The sequence below is a fragment of the Condylura cristata genome, unplaced genomic scaffold (genome assembly GCF_000260355.1).
Source record: "Condylura cristata isolate star-nosed mole 26May11 unplaced genomic scaffold, ConCri1.0 scaffold00039, whole genome shotgun sequence".
Classification (NCBI taxonomy): Eukaryota; Metazoa; Chordata; class Mammalia; order Eulipotyphla; family Talpidae; genus Condylura; species Condylura cristata.
The window spans coordinates 7236406-7253126 of NW_004567140.1; the positions used below are offsets into that span (position 1 = coordinate 7236406).

General features: G+C 49.4%; 1 protein-coding gene across 1 annotated transcript in view; it reads left to right on the top strand.

Moving 5' to 3' along the window:
• Positions 1-3706: 3706 nt before the first annotated feature.
• TSHZ3 (teashirt zinc finger homeobox 3) overlaps positions 3707-16721 on the top strand; it is a 63054-nt gene continuing 50039 nt past the window's right edge. The window contains exon 1 of the mRNA XM_004693600.2: positions 3707-3731. The gene's annotated coding sequence lies outside the window, so the exon portion shown is untranslated. The remainder of the gene's footprint in view (positions 3732-16721) is intronic.

A 16721-nucleotide genomic window follows, 5' to 3' on the forward strand; every position in this document is an offset into this window, starting at 1 on the left:
GGCGTACCGGGCGCCCCCCGGACGCCCCGCCGCGCGCTGCCCTCTTCCCGCTCGCTCCCACTTGGAGAGCCGCGCTCGCTGGGCGCGGGGCGGACGGAGCCGGGCTGGGTCCCTGTCTCCTCTGCTTCCCGGCTGCTGAGGGGATGGAAGGGGCGCCCTTCCCTGCTGCCGCTTTCGGTGGGGGGCGGGCGGGGTCACCTGAGTTCCCGGGACACCTTCAGAGTCCTCCCGGGCCGCCTGGCGGGACTGCCGGGGGTCTGCCGGGCGAGAGGGAGCGAGTTAGGGAGCTCGCCCGTCCCTCCGGCCACCTTACTGCTAATCCGATTGATTCTTCATTTATTGGGCCCAAACCCGTTACAGCGGTGGAAACCCGAGCGCGCAGGGTCTGGGTATTGTCAGATGACTGTCAAGTCAGGGCTGGATGATGGCGTTCCCTTCACCCCTGATTCCCTTGACCCTCACCCCTCCTTCCACCGCTTCTCCCACCCTCTTCTCGCAGCACTTAGTTCTGGGACGTGGTTGTCTGAGGACTTTTTTTTTTTTCTTTTTGCCACGAGTGTCAACTCCTGTTAAGACTGAACCGATTTTTTTTTTCTTTTCTGGAAAAAGCATCATTGAAAACAAAACAAAACCCATACACATAGCATTATTTTGCAATAATGTCAGTTGGGGGCATGTTGCCTGGAAGAAGGGTTTCTGGCCCGTTGCCACCCTTGATTTGATGACTGATTGATCGCCCGTCATGCTGCTGCCTTTGATCTATTCATTCCCAATAAACATCAATAAATCACTGGCAATGGTGAGGCCAAGCTCTGTGACGTCACTAGGGCCCTGTCAGTGCAACTTCAGGGATTTGGGGCAGCTTGCTGAGAGGACCACATATGGACAGGATGTATTCTGATCTGAGTGGCACTCAGACGCACAGAGGTTCAGATGCTGCCCGGGGTTAAGTGGAGGTTCCTTTCTTCTTCTTCCTTTTTTTCCTGTTCTTTTCTTCTGGTGAGAGAAGGCAGGGCAGCACGGGGTCAGGGCATGGCCTGGTGCCCCCTTGGGTGAGGAGGTTGTCCACATGCTGCGCTGGGTGCCTGCAGTGACGGTGGGTTGATGGTGACGGTCACTGCCAGTGCAGCCCAGGGCTGATCCACATGCTGGCTGCACTCTGAACTGGGTCTCCTTACACAGGGTCACAGAGAGGGAACGCTCTTCTTTCTCCTGCCAGAAAGGCACTTTCCTGCTAGTGTCTTAAGAAAATCTTTGATGAAAACAGATGTGGTTTGGGGCATATGATGCACATTTTGCTCTCTGTCCTCAGTGGTGCCCAAATTTAGAAAGTTTGAAAATCGCAGCCGTGGTTGTAGGGAGGCAGCTGCCTCTCCAGTCGCCTCCTGGCTGATCTTCCTGTCCACTCCACCTTCTGCTCTAAATTCCAAGCTCAAGCAATGAGCTTATCTACCCAAAATAAACTCTAAAAGTTTGGAGGACTCCTTCACAAAGTTGGGCAGTAGGAGTGTCTCGGGCTTCTTTCCAGCCTTGGAGATTTTTTCTCTCCGTGTTAGATGCACGGTATCTTGGATTTCACGGTATCTCAGGACCTTCATCCGATGAACCATATGTGATTGCATTTTCCATTTGGTCTAGAACTCTCTCCACGGTGGGCTCCTCTTTTTTTTGTTCTTCTACCTTGCCAATCTGAGCATCTCATTTGATAACTTCATCTGAAAAGATTGGAGGAGGAGGAAATGTACTGTTGGTCTTGTTTATTTTCAAAAGCAACCTGTTCACTAACCTTAGTGCACCTTTAGAGAAAGCCAGCCAGGAAATCTCAGGTCAGTTAAGAAATATTCATTATATAGAAACTTGACTGCACGACTAATAGGAGATGGAAGAATGGTTTTGCTCTATCAAAATGACCCGTCAAAACGACTTTGTTTCATATTTGATTTAATTGTCTCTCTCCTGACAGGCACATTCATCAATAGCTTAATGGTCAATCAGAAGTTGGCAGTGTGAGTGCTTTCTTTCTTTCCCATACCCTGGTTTTGGATTTACTTTATCAGAATGCCTCTGCCTAATGGACGTGTGGAGGAGGGTGGGGAGTGTCTGAAGGACTACTTCTTTAAGAGGAGTGGAAGGAGAGAAATCTGCCTTTAGACTGGTGATGAGTGTGCACGGAGCCAAGAAGTGAACTGTGCGTGTTTTTGTTTGTTTGCTTGTTTGTTTTGTTCGGGCAAGAAACTTCCCTTTTTATTTTCTTCCCTCCTTTTTCAGTTCTCCCAGCTGCAAGTTCTAAGGTTCATGCCTGCTTTTATGGCATACTGGGAGTGCTGACAAATTGATTGCTTTGTACTGATAGAGAGAGAGAGTGGCAAAAAGAAAGATGTCTGCTGATTGGTACCTGGAATCCAGTCTCCAGCAACCTTGAGAATACTCGAGAATTTTTTTTTCCCCTCCAAACTGAAAGGTCCGCTCAGCCATAAAAAAAGAAAAGTTGTTTTGCCAGCTTCATTAGTGTTCACCTAATTAGCTGTAAACCTGATGGATTTCTGACAGCTTTAATGATTGGAGATGACAAGCTCGACGCAGTGTCATCCAGCAGAATTAGGTTTGCAGCTAGTTTGATGTAATCAAGTTGATATTACACAGTCCTGGCTGCCTTTAGTTGTGCATTAACTCAATTTTCTGCTGCAGGTGACAAATGGGCTTTGGTACCTGGATAATCATGTCATAGGAATTAGGGCCCTTTTAATGGTCTGGGGTAGAATAACAACCACAAAGGGCTGAGAGCCTGGGAGAGCTTGCAGCCACAGCACACAGGTGCGCACAGTGTATCTAGGCCAGACGCAACTGTGCTCTCCCGAAGGCCAAGGCGGGCTCCAAGAATCCCTGAAAAGATGTATTTCTATACTTTAGGGTTTTTTTTTTTTTGGAGAGAATTTACGTGCGTTTAGTGGCTTTTCTCTTAAGGGTGAAAGCGATTTCTTCACCTACCTAAGAGAAACCTGTGCAGGCGTCTCCTTTTCCCAGAGTTATAATTGCAAAGGGACGTGTATTTGTACTGGACAGATGTTGCTGCCGTAGACGCTCAGAGGAGTGGGTTAGAGAGAGGCCAGTGTCCTTCAGGCAGAGTGGCCATTAGCCCTGGCTTAAAATATGACTCCTACGCCTAGCGTTTGTATTGAGACAAGAATTTTTCTGAAGCTCTCAGGGGGGAAAAATAGAGTAAGACGTAATTATTTTACCCATTCGTATTTATTTTCTGAAGGAAAATGTAAAATCAGGATAAGCTGAAACTTCCACACACACAGTCCCAGTGAATAACATCCTGCCACTGACCTTTTGGGGCTTAGACGTGGAGAGAGAATAAACTCCCATGGAGTTCGTAGGTGGTCACGCGTGAGGATAGACCTGCGAGCATCTTGACTTTTGTGAGAGGGAGTTGTAGGCTCGGGATCTGCTGGCGTCACACATCACACCCCAGATCCCCGAGAAACAGGAGGAGCTGGGAGTGACGATGCAACGTGATTTCCCATTGCCAGTGGCCACGACCCACTGCCGTGATGGTGCTGCTAGTGGTGCCCAAGCGGTGCCTCCCCGGCCTGCACGGCCTGTCCACACGGGCAGCTCCAGGGGGGAGCTCTCCTCCTCGCTGGAAGCCCAGCCAGGGGGCAGCCCTGCCTCCGTCCTGGGATGTATTTAATCTCCAAGCTGCAACACACTTCTCCTCTGGACAGGTATTCTGCCCCTTAGCGAGGAGATAGAATGATTGCTCCGGCCCTTGCTCAGATCCCTCTCCTCCTTCGCTACCAAACGCGAGCATGAACGGAAATTTTAACAAGGAAAACCAAGAAGATGAAAGGGAAAAAACAAAGAGGGCGGGAGGCAAGCCCGGTCCCCTAGACATGGGCAGGGTAGGGACGGGGCTCTCCCAGAGTCAGCTGCTGTGCCCCATTATCTTGACTGGGGCTTCGGGGGCTCTCCAGGGCCACACTTGATTGTGAGCGGGTGATGTTGTCGTTGTGTTCTCAGTTTTGCCTTGAGCGCGCTCAGAAACGGAGCCGGAGCGTCACTAACTGATGCATCAGCAGTTATTCCCTAAACTGCCTCCCAAGTCTGCATTTCCCCTCTTTTTCCTAAAGATTGTTTGGTAAAGTGATTAGAATGAAAGTGATGGCTGGGGCTGTGGGAGCTGCCTGCAGCCCAGGTGAATCCCTGGGACTGAAACCCTCCCTGCCTCCTGCCTTCCCCTTCCGGGCTTTCTGGAAGGAGAAGGGGCAGCTTCTTGAGGGCAGAGAGCCTAGGCCTTTTGGGGTTCCTTTCCTGTCTCTGGTGTCATGATGCAGCCAGTCCCGGGCCAGGGCTGCAGACACGAGCAGGAAACCAGAGGGAGAAGGCCCGGGAGGCCCCGTCCCGGCGCCACGGCTGCGTTTCAGCTCGTAACGCACAGGTCACAGTTATCCCGAGAGCAGTGTGTGAGGCTCTCCTGCTGGCCCATTTTTATTCCTGTCTGTCACTGGACAAACTGTAAAAATAGCTTTGGTCTTGTAGTTAAAAAAAAAAAAGGTAGGTGTGTGTGTCTCCCTTCTGCGCTAGCCAGCCTCCCAGTGAGGTAGCTGGGCCTGTCCACCAGCTGTTTTCAGCATCACCCACAGCGCGGGGAGGAGCGAGTGAACGGCACAGAGCTCAGTTGCCCAGGCCCTTGCAGGTGTTCCGTGTGTGTGTGCATGCGTGCGTGCGTGCGTGTGTGTTTTCGTTATGCTCCAAATTGTGGTTTCTCTGTCTGAAGTTAAAAATGAAAGGTGAATACAATATATTGTGTCGGTAACAATGATATGGACTGGCACATCTAGACAGATAATGTGCAACTGTAATTAGACTCAATAGACAGGCAGTCATTTTTAAATTCTTTGACACATGCATAAAATAGTCATATAATAAGATAAGATGACAATTTTATGTTGGGTTGATAAAGTGTCCTGATACATGCATTTAAATGTCTATAAGCCTTTTTTTTTTTTAAATCTAGACAGATTAATTTTAGTTTCCAGTATTTGCAGTTAGTCATTAAATTAATTTTTAAATTCTAGTAAACTGTGGCTATGGATATGGGTTTTTTCCCCCTTTCTGATGTTTTACCTGAATGTGAAGGAATGACTACACAGGCTTGGTCCTTCTCTCTAATTTTTCAGCATTTTGTAAGCGCTTATGCTAGGCGTGAATGTAAAAATTCCAGTTACTGGTTGTGACTGTAATGTGCTGTGTATTTTTTGGAAGTTAAAAAAAAAAAAAAAAAAGACAGTCATGGGACATGATGGGTTTATGGCCACTTTCCTGCACAATTGTCCTCCTCTGCATTTAGAATCTTCATGAGAAAGATTACATAGTGTCCTTGACCAAATATTGAATATTTTATAAGCCCCATTTAAAGAAGAAGACTTTTCTAGCACATATACTTGATTTGATCAGCACTTAGATTCTTGGGTTTAATTACTCTCAATTCGTGAATTATTAGAGTATTTCAACAAGCGTGACCCAAGAGTGTATTGAGGGAGGAAAATGACATTTCACTAAAGGTCACGTTACCTGGCTTGGTGACTACCTGATTTCTCACATGTGCAAAGGTGTGGCTCTTGAAGAGTAATTTAAATTTGTTTGGGCTTAATGATAAATTATTAATTCATACTGTCAGGACACATGTTATTAATTATGACTGTGTTTTCTTCGTCCAGAACAGCTGTTGGGGAAACAGGGTAAGTTCAGATTGTCTGGGGGTGGGGGGGGGACAAGGCAAGGAACTTACCAAGTCCTTCCTTGGCATGCTATTCCTGGCCCCCGGCTTTGGAAATCAAGGTTTGCAGGGGTGGGTGAAGGGAGAGAGACACTGTTCATTCTAGATCAAGGTGGGTATTGGCTATGGAGCTAATGTAGGTTTTTTAAAAAGCAAGTGTCACTCTCAATGCTCTGAGTCCCTCTGGGGTTCTGAGGTGGTTCCTGATTTTCCCTAAGTCTGCTTTTGGGGTGGCCTCTCTGCTATGCGTTTCTCTTGTTTTCTCCTTATTCTGTGGTGGGCTGGAAGGTCATGTTCGCAAGTTTATGGTGGCAGAAAGCAAAATACTCTGAATGCTTGCTTGTTCCCCAAACTGGAACCCATCCTTAATGGAGAGCAAAGGGCTGTTTGGCAATATACGTGAAATGACTCATATTCATTTACTTTTGATTTTCCATCCCCATCATTAAATCTAGTCCTATGTATTCAGTTTCCTCTGAGTTCTTTGAGAAATGCATGTTGCATAAAATAGGCAATTTTTAATGAACAATTTAATGTAAATGGGTTTTGAATTTAAATTAATATTAATGAAGCCTTGAGTGAATTTATTTTGCATACGTAAAGACTTGTAAGTCTTTTGCCCATGCGCTTTCTCCTTTATGTAGTAACACTGGTGGGGTGGATTCACCAGCACTTTTTAAAGATTTATTCTTAAAAAATTAAATTGATTTTAGGTGTCTAATAGCGCCGACCTACTATTAAGCAAAGGTGTTCCTTAATGTAAAGAAAGCTTACCTCCTTTGCTATGAAACCGCTCGGTTCCCATCGCCCTCTTCCTGAAAGCTGCCGTGGGGCTTGGCATTGCTGCTGGGGAAAAGACACACCAACAATAGTTACTACAATCAAGATGTTTTCTTTCTTTGGCTTCCTTCTAATGCATTATGTATCCTGGAGTGATGGAAAGTTCTGTAATTAATTCTGTTAGATGTAATTGCTATAATCACTTTGATGTTACACATAATAAAGGTAATATGGTAAGCACATAAAAAAATATAAACACCTTATTGTAACACCACCGCTAAAATTCCTTCTCATCAAGTCTGGGTTATAGACAAGTGTTCTTAACTATTTTTGGTCTGCCGTGACACTGGCTCTGAGCAGCGTTCATTGATATTCCAAAGGAGAGTCATTTATGGAAAAGGATGGGCCTTGGCTTGGAAGGACCTCCAAGCTGGTTGCCTAGGAATCTTAATGCCTTTTTCTTTAAAGATGTGGCTCGTTAAGGAAAGGTGGGCACTAGCTTCTGTGGAGGAGAGAGAGGGGGAGACACTTCGGAAGTGGCGGTGAAATATGGGGAGAGTGTGGCTGATGTGGAAGAGGAGTTAGAGAAGGATGAGAGCAGCGATTCTGGCTCAGAGGAGGTGCTGTTCTGCAGGTTTTCTCTGGCGTGGGCTTCTGGGAAGTGCACTCACACACATATGCTTATGGATGAGCAGGGCAGGCTAGCTCTGTAGCGGTGCAGCAAGGGCAGTGAATGCAGAGTGTGTGCGTGCGTTGTCGTCATCGTCATCATCACCATCATCATCATCATTCCACACCTTTCCTGGGGTAGGCTGGGGTCCCTGCCTAACTCTTGCACAAGTCGACACGTCAGGGAGTTGACTGAGGTTGCCTGTTGGGCCATAACTGGAGAGACATTTGAGACCTCCCCTGGCCTGCGCACAGCCGCGCTGGATGTAGCCATGGGGGGGTGTCAGAGAAGTTCACCTGAGCCCCCAAACACTTGGTCTTTGGGGGATGTTTGTGGATGCTCTAGAGCTTCTATTCCGTGCAACTTGCAGGAGGTGGAGCCTGTGGTGGGAGTGGAAACTTGTCTTTTCCTTTTCTCCCCCTGGATGTCCTGGAGCCACACCAGCGTGGGGATCCCTGTGTCACGTGCCAGGAAGGTCAGGAGGGCTTGCCAGTTTGGATGTGAAGGCCTCCCATTTATATTTTAGCTTCGTGTGTTTTATGTGCTCAAGTATATCAACCAGCCATCTTCAGAAACAACATCAGGGAAAGTGTCTGTGTGAGAAGGAGACGTCAGAGTCACTTGGAGGCAGGAAAAGGTGTGTGAAGTGCGGGCGGCAGTGCCAGGCCTGTGCCTAAGTCGCCGGGCTTTGTGGGCCGGTGCAGGCCAGGGCAGGGGACACGGCAGGCCGCGCGGAAGGCCTGCTCCGGCGCAGGCCCAAGGCCCTGCCTGCCAGGTGAGCGAGGGCCGGAGGAAGGGTCCTGGGCCTGGCGGGGCCTGGGCTGCCGAGGGCAGTCAGCAGGCCTTCTGCAGGGACTCCCAGGCTGGTTTTGATGTCTCGGATGATAAAAGGTCTGAGAACTCCGTAGGCCCCTGTAATCAGGGCCAGTGCTGACATCCTTCTCAAGTTTGACAGCTTCTTCCTTTTCTCTCCTCACCGCCAAGCCTTTCTCAACTGAATTTCCCCGCCCTCCCTCTCCCCTCCCTCCCTGCCCACCGCCCACCCCTTCCCTCCCTCTCCTCCTTTCTGTGTGTGTGTGTCTCTCTTGTTTCATGTTCTTGATCAGTCTCAGATGCCGGGAATTATTTTTTTTCGGACGGGAGGGGGAGTGTTGCTTTAGGTTTGTGGGTTGGGCAGGTGTGAGAGGAAGTCTGTGTTTTTTTTTTTTTTTTTTGTACTGTAGGCCTGTTGCTAATTAATGTTCCTCCATAAGATTCTGTCGGAGTTGAGTAATGTTTTTGATCTTTATGCCTGATAACTGCATACTTAATGAGATTTCAAAGCTGTGAGTGCAGCTCCCTACAATTATTGACAGATGCCTTTTCTTTGCCATTGGGTTCAGCTTCATAAATCCTCTCGCCGTAATGAGGTTCAGCAGTGCCACCCTGGCAGTGAGCTAATGAAAGGGGGGAGGGCGCGCGGCTCATGGCTGTCTGACACATTTTTTTCCTTTAAAATTTACTATGCAGATGTCAAGCTGCGGGACGATTACTTCAAACATGCTAATTTTTATCTTGCTTTTGTGTCAGCCCTTTGCCATTAAAAAATAAATAAATAAAAGGACTAACCTTACTGCACTTAATTTCTTTTTTTTTTTTTCCCCGAAGTCACATTTTTAATAACCCGTGGCGTGTGACTGCCGGGCACTTTGACACGCGCGTGGCCTTTTGCAGGTATCCACTGGCAGCGTGGTGTTGTGTTTTTTTTTTTTTTTTTTTTTGCCATGGGAAGGGCAGGGAGGATGAAGTGCCATTTCCCCAGGCCTCCCATCAGCCTGCCCTAAGTATGCACTTGAAACGTTGGAGAATTCATTTCAGAGTTCTGAAACTAAATCCTGGTGGAGAAGAGCAGCACCATACCAAACAGTCCATTTCCTTTTCAGCAGAGTCATACATCACTGACCCACCCTTCCCTCCTGACAGAATGACATATGTCATTTATCATATGGGCCCCAGCCAGACAACAGGGACGGAGGGAGCCGGTCCATGTGATGCTGTCTCCTCCTCCTCCTCTTACAGTACTGGGCTTGCACAGAGAGCACTGCTGATTTGGCGAGAGGCAGAGGGAGGAGAGAGGAGAGGCAGGGGCGAGGAGAGGCGAGCGCCCGCTCCCTGGATGGCTGTCTGGGTGTGTGGCGTGGCGGGTGCGGGATTGGCAGAGGCACAGCCGAGGTTATGTTCTTTCCTATTATCTGCTAAACCACACTGTTCAGTCTTTGATGCTCCTCTGCTTGCCTCCCTCCGTTCTTTTTCTCTTTTCCCTTCTTTTTTCCCCTTTAGCAGTCAAGGGAAAAAAACCAGGGCTGACAGGTATCATTCAAGCCACCCTGGCTTGTGAGGGGTGGTAGAAATGAATCTCAGGGCTCCTGGCTTCACATGATTCAAACACGCGTTACTGAAGATGGATGTTCCTTAAAAAAAGATTGATGGTGGATGCCGGGCTGGGGGCGCCATTTATCATTTTGAATATTATTTAGACTTGCCATGTAAACCTGTAACTTGAGAGTGGGGCGAGCCGGGCAGGGTAGGGGCATGCTGGTGTGTGTGTGTGTGTGTGTGTGTGTGTGTGTTCCCATCCATTGGCCTTGGGGTCTCAGTGCTGCTGGCCAGACTCAGCCCTCCCACATATGACAGACCAGGCCCACCCCACCAAAAACTGGAGGGGGCAAAGGTTTTAATTTTGAATAATTTCCAAGGACACAGGGAAAAATGAAGTATCTGTGATTTACACCGAAAGCTAACAAGCAACTTCTCTCTTTCTTCCCCGACACAGGCAGACACGTACGAAACATTAAAATATAAACAGAGCTGTAGTTGCCGCCGAAGCCAGGACCCTTGTCTGAATTTTTAAACTCTGTGACATGCTTAAAAAAAAAAAAAAAAGCTGTATCTGAAAAGCTCAGCACAAAGTAACTATTCAAAAAATACTGCTTGGCTTGGTTAGCAGTGTGAGAATGAAGAAACGTAGGTTTCCAGAGCCTCCTCCCCACGGTGTCTGCTCTCTGTCCCCCTCCGCGGGGCCCCAGCAGACCCCGCCAGGCCAGGACTGATGTGGACAGCTGTTTCCAGGCCCTGGAGGCTAATCGTTTCTGGTTCTCTTGCACCCTGGAGCTCTGTTCTGGGACACCCCCACCTACTGGAAGCACTTAGGGACGCAGGCTGGCTTACCTAGGAGCCTGCCCCCCGCCCCCCCTGCCCAGAGGCTCAGCAGCCGGGAGGCTGTGGCCTTTCTGCCTCTTCTGCTTGGGGAAGGCCTTGCACTGGGTTTGCCGTGGAGAAAGGCAAACAGAAACTGTGCTGGCCCTCCCGGTCTCCACTAGAAGAGCCCCGATAGTGCAAATTTAATTGTCAGGCTTTCTATTAAATATGTGACTTTATTTGGGTCTGCTAATTAAATTTAGGGCTCCTTGTATGACTTATAGTGTGGACATTAATTTAAAAAAATGACAGGACAGAAAGTTAGACCGGGCTAGTTTTGCAATTTTTTTTTTTTTCATCTAAAGAAATGGAAATTTAAAACTTGTGGAAGGGCTGTGTGCGATTCCTAGACAAACTTTTCCCCGAGTCAGCTCCTACTGTGAACAGGAGGGGACTGAAGTGGGATTTGGGCACCGACTCCAGGCAGGTGTGTGTGTGTGTGTGTGTGTGTGTGTGTGCGTGCGTGTGTGGGCATCTGTGCACTTATTTTGAAATAACTTTATTAGCAGCCTGACACTTTGCACACAGGGATTCTCAGGATCACTTTTGGTGTTTCCCAGTCGCTGCGCCCAATCAGATAGAATCTGATTCTATCCTTTGTTGATGCCTGGAATCCCATCTGACTTGAAAAAGATGATTTTATTTCTTACTGAGACTTCGCGGAAGAAAGCAAAACTTTGATCCTCTGCCCTAGCTCTTGGGCAGTGTTGGAGGTAATTGGTGTACAAGTGCCAATTTGCAGGAACAATTGTAAACACCTTTGATACAAATGGCACCATCCCATTTTTTACTGATTAGAAAAACTTTGCTATTAATAGGTGCAAAGTCCATTTCAGGTATAATTGGTAAGGAACTGAGTGCACTCATGGGAAGAAACCTTGTTTTGTTTTTTGTTCGCTTTTCTTCTTATCCCCTTTTCTCAGTTTTATGGCTGGAGACATGATTTATTGCAGCCATCCATCTTGGGGGCTCATCCATCACACCCGGGTTGCTAGGAGATTGTGGCAGCAGCTGTTTGCTCAGAATCAGACAGAAAAGTTGTCAATCATCAAAGGCAGGTGAATAGCATTAGAAACACGCTATTGTCAGACGGAATAATTAATCAAAGAGAGAAAAGATAATTAAAAAGATATGACCCTTGCAAGTACTTGCTCTGGGTTGCCTGGAAAAAAAAAAAAAAAGGATAGAAAGAAAGAAAGAAAAACTGCCTGGTCTTTTCTAGACACTTAAGCAGCTGAGGGCTGATAAAATATGCACTCTGCAGTGCATAGTTTTTAATTAATTGAAAAAGGTTCAACATTCAAAGACGATGCTGGAGAAAAGTCCGATTATGAGCAGAAGTAATATTTATTGTTTGCATGAAGGACTTGACACAGAGTTCTAACTTTCTGTCACAAATCTCTGGCTTCGCTGGCTGGCGGAGGTGTGGGCAGAGGCCTTCAGGTAGCCACAGCCGCCTGGCCCGAGTCCTCCTCCCTCTCCACCCCTCCTGATGTCATTCTGGGCTGTTCGGGAGACGCTGAGATGTCAGGACCAGGACCCCGCTAACCCAGACCACGAGCCCTGCCATGGTGCTGGTGGGTCTGGAATAACAGAATTCCTGAGATAAGAATTTTTACAACATGAAAGTGGGAGGCTTGGCAAGCATGCCATTAAGCCTACCTCTGTATCACTTCACCTGCCTAAGAACAAGCTCTAAAGGGAACAGGCTGTAGGCCCCGAGGGAAAATCTGCAAGCTGGCTGTGGCCCTATGGAGTTCATCAGTGAGTCACATCCAGAGTGTGATAACCTGGCATTGTCTTCTGAAAAGACCCCCAATTACAGTCTAGAAATAATTTTGGGTTTCCATATCCGTCTCAAAAAATATTCACAGATTAGGAAGTTCATCCATGCCTTTTCTGAAGCTAAAATATTCCGGAGAAATTGGAAAACGTATTCAAGACTAGATAGAAGACAGCATATCTGCAGTTGCTTTCCAGTTAAATATGCTGCAAACCCTGAAACAGATCTACTCTTTTATTTTTGGATACTATGCTTGATTTTCACACCATTCTCTTCCCAAAGAATAGCAGGACTTCTAAAATTAGCAGGAAGAAAAAGGCTTGAATATTAGAATCCATGTGAAGGAGGAAAGCGATACTTTTTTTAGTTGGGACACCGTTTTCAGGGCGTGCCCGACCAGAACACCCAGCCGGCTGTCCCGGGGCCGCCTGTGTGCTGCGGCACTGGGCTCCGGTCCCCAGAGTCCCGGGGATCCCCAGAGGCTGTGCCTCCTGCAGGGACATCCTCTTCGCCCATAGTGCACCAGGAGGACACAGCGCTGACCTCTTGGTGAGAAGCAAGAGGATTACAAAAGGAAGGCACCTGCTTGGCTTGCTGGAGCCCTCCCATGGGTCTCACCTAGCAAGGTGGCTGAAGGAAGTGTCTCTTCAAAACTTGACCGTCTGGCAGTGGCTTTGACTCCAAATTGCGACGTGGGTCCTTGAGCCGCTTGGTGGCCTGTCGAGCCTTTGAGTTAGACTGGGAGTCTCCTGACCACGCCGTGCTGTCCTTGAACATTTTCACGGATGGCCACTGTCGTTCTTGACCCCCAGGGGCTGTGCGGGTGGAAGGCGAGCGTGGCCACAGCTCGCAGGCATCAGTTAGATGGTTTAGGGTGTGTGCCCGGTCAGCCAGGTCTGTGGGTCCCCCGGAGACCTGGCTGCGTGGAGGTCGGCTGGGGTAGCTCTTGTCAGCCCTCAAAGAGAAACCCCGACACTTGCCATCTCTTCTTTCCAAAGAACTGCTGAGGAAGTGCCCAGCGCAGGGGTCAGCCAGAGGGACCCCAAAACGTGTCTGCAGCAGGGAAGGGCAAAGAAGAAAGTCCCCGTGAATCGTCCTGGTAGGGTTACGAATCCACCTACCAGAAACACCACCTTTGCACTAGTGAATAGGATTGAGATTTGTTTCCCTTTGGAAAAGGAAAACAAAACAAAGGACAAAGAACGAAAGTCACCAAGTTTTAAGAAGTCCACACAGGTCATTTTTCTGGAGCTGTGGTTTGAGCCGACATTTCTGTTCTCCCAGGTGACCCCAGCCATCGCCTTACGCAACTCAAAAAATAAGCCAGATTGGGGAGCGGGAGGAGTGTGTTGGTTCTTCTCTGGAAGAGATTTGGGTTCTGCAAGAATGTGTTTTCGCCAGAATTTCAGCAGCTGGGGCCCTGGATTATTGTTTCTATGACAAGGAATAACCGTGGCCTGTCGTGTCTCGGGTGTGCCCTGCTCCAGCCTCCTCTTTCAGTGCCATATGGGGCCAGGAATCCTCAGGCCCCACTGCCCAACTGACCTGCCTCTCCCTCTTGGCGTTCTTTCCGAGACAAGGTTACCTGGAAGTCATTTTGGGGTTTCCATCGACTCAAAGCTCGTTCGGTCCCCGCCCCGCTGGCTCTGCCTGAAGCCTTAGGATGAGATCTCTAGAAAGCAAGCACAAATTAACCAGTGTGCCTCCCTGTAGGTAAAGAGATTTTGAAACACTTAAAAGACCTCAGAACGCCTCGGATGCAATTGCTACTGCTCATCTGCCTAATGAAAAGCTTTTGAAAGGGGCAAGGATTCATTTTTGCCAGAGGAGAAGATGGGGTTACCACTGGTTCTCATGTGGTGAAGTGTTGTTCTTTCTTGACATTCTCTTCCCTGCCTTTGTTTTTGCTCTGGGCCTTTGGTAAAATGGCTCTTTCAGATATATATTAGTTAGCGGAACCTACGTTGGGTAATCTACGGGATCCTTCCCGTATAAAACAGTACGGCCGCGCAGACAGTGCTACGTGACCGAGGCTCCTACCGAGGTGGTTAGGTGTATAAGTAATAGAACAAACATGTAGTCAGCTGGGCAAAGGAAAATAAATAAAATAACAGCGTGTTCTTGGTTCTTGGAGCCCTGCAACGTGAGCTTGTTCAGTTCGGGTCCTGGAGCTGCAGCCTGGCTGATGAAGTGTGGGTGGGGAGGGAGGAAGGCATTATTTGGAAACACATGTACTCGTTCCTTGTGAAAGAAGTGAAGTATTTAACATTTCTCCGAGGAAAACATCTTTCATTACTTGACGTGTTCTGTGGTAATGATTTTTCAGTTCAACAAACAAGTACTTATTAGCGTTTGTGCAGGAGCCTGGCTGAGGTGGATGGCAGGGCCATTTTTAACGGGAACTCGCCGGCCAAGATTAAGGGGAGTCTGGCGGGTCACAGGTGTCGGGGGTCTGCTCACTGGGCATCTGGCTTCTCTTCCAGGTCACGTGGTCCACCCTCTGAGCTCGGCCTGAGGGCTCAAGTTGGGGCAGAGTTGTCTTGTGTTGCCAACGATGTTTGGTGGTTCTCGTTGGGTGGGTTTGCCGGAAAAGAGTAAAGAGAGTATACGGGCAGGCCCAGGACTGTTCCCATTGAAGGTGGTACTGGGAGGGAGGGCGGCCGTGGGGGTGTTTGTGGGGAGGCAGGTGGGGCAGCATCTCCCTGTCTGCTCTACCATGTGAACTCCAGATGCCCTTGCCGGGCTCAGCCAGCTTTGGGGGTGGGGGGAGTTAAACTCCCCTGGCTGCTTCCTCCTGACTCCAGGTGGCATCAGGTGGTGGTGCCCTCCGCTGGCCCTGGGCTGAATGGGGAGAGTAACTGAGCGGTAAACAAAGCCTTCCCTGTGTCCCCGACTCCTGTGGAGCCTTCCGTCTTGGTGAATTTTGCTCCTCTTTTCTCCTGCCAGAAGAGGGGTGTTAGTCCATGTACCTGCAGTCCTGGCCCATGATGGTTTTGGTCAGCGTTGCCTTGCGCCCCTAACCTGGTATCTGTCATTGGGAGTAGTGAATGGGGGTGCTTTTCCATAACCCGGGCGTGGTCCTCAGCATGCGGCCCCACCTAGCCCCGAGTCTCAGCAGGCTCTGGCTTCTCTTGATTTTCACTATTGATCTTCACCCCCCAGTACAGCCAGTAACCTCAGTGTATCAGCCCCCCAATAACATCTGATTATGGGTCATCGGCCATCAGCATTCCCAAAAATAACGATCCCAGTTTCCATCGCAGGGGGATGTCACATCCGGTGGGAGAAAGCCCTCTCAGCCGCCTTCCCAGCGGCCTGGGGCCCTGCTGCCATGGCCGTGTGGGGAACGCGGCAGTTAGCACTGTTTACACATTCCAGGAGTATTAAGCAGTTAGGTTACTGGAATTGTGGCGGAGCTTGTGGGAGCAGCATTCTGGGCTGTGCTTCTGCCATCAATTACCAAGCATATCATGAAATTCCAGATGTAATAATAAAGTTTATGATGATTATATTGTCAGGAGGCACGGAGCACGCCACCTCATTGACAGCTGAAGGAGCAAGGGGGTTGAGCCGGTGCTGAGACTCGGGGGCTAGAATGTGACAGAGGCTTATCCTGGGAGGAGAACTTGACCCACCGACTAGGCGGCACGTTTTTTGTGAATGGGAGCGGATGTTTTTCCAGGACTCAGCTGCAGCGGGTGAGGGAAAGGAGAGGGCCAGAGGGGGCTGCCCTCGGTGTTTCAGAGCACAGGTGACTGGTGTGTCCTCCTGACCCCCTCCCCCCCATAAGCCTCCCCGGAGGGCGCCGGGCCAGGCTCTGGTGCACCAGTGTGCCCTGGGGTGGACATATAAAATGGACGTCCTGTTAAAATCAGTCGACCGCCAGGGTTCGGCCAGAAGCATCCACACTCAGGTAGGTGGCAATTGACGGACGCCTGCACCCAGAGCCCTAGATGGCCGGGAGACAGCCGCGGCCGCCTCGTGTGCCGCCCCCACCGTGTGCATGCTCGGCATTTGCAGAAAACGCTCCGCCGCCGCGCAGCGCAGTTCCACGCACGTGTTTGGCCCCGGGCACGGGGAGTGGGGATCACCGGCCGGCCGGGTGCTGGTCTAAACGCAGATGAATTAAAAGAGAGTTCATGCGGACGTGAAGTAGCCGCGCCACAGACAGAAACGATAAAGAAGCAATTGCACGCCATGAAAGAAAATGAATGCCCCTTTAATCGTCGTGCACCAAAAATAGACACCGCGTTGTCTAGTGTGGGAATGTTTTCACAGACGTGTTTCCTACAGCCCCAGTTCTGGCGGGCTCCTGCGGGCGCCTCGGGTTTTGCCCAGATTTTCTACAGCAGCCCGGCGCCTCTGATGCGTCTCTTCAGCCGAAAATGGCTGTGTCTCCCCTGCACCCTCAGAAGCGGGAGGGGGCCCCTTTCCGTGGTTCAGGACTCTGCCGCGGGGTGGGCGGC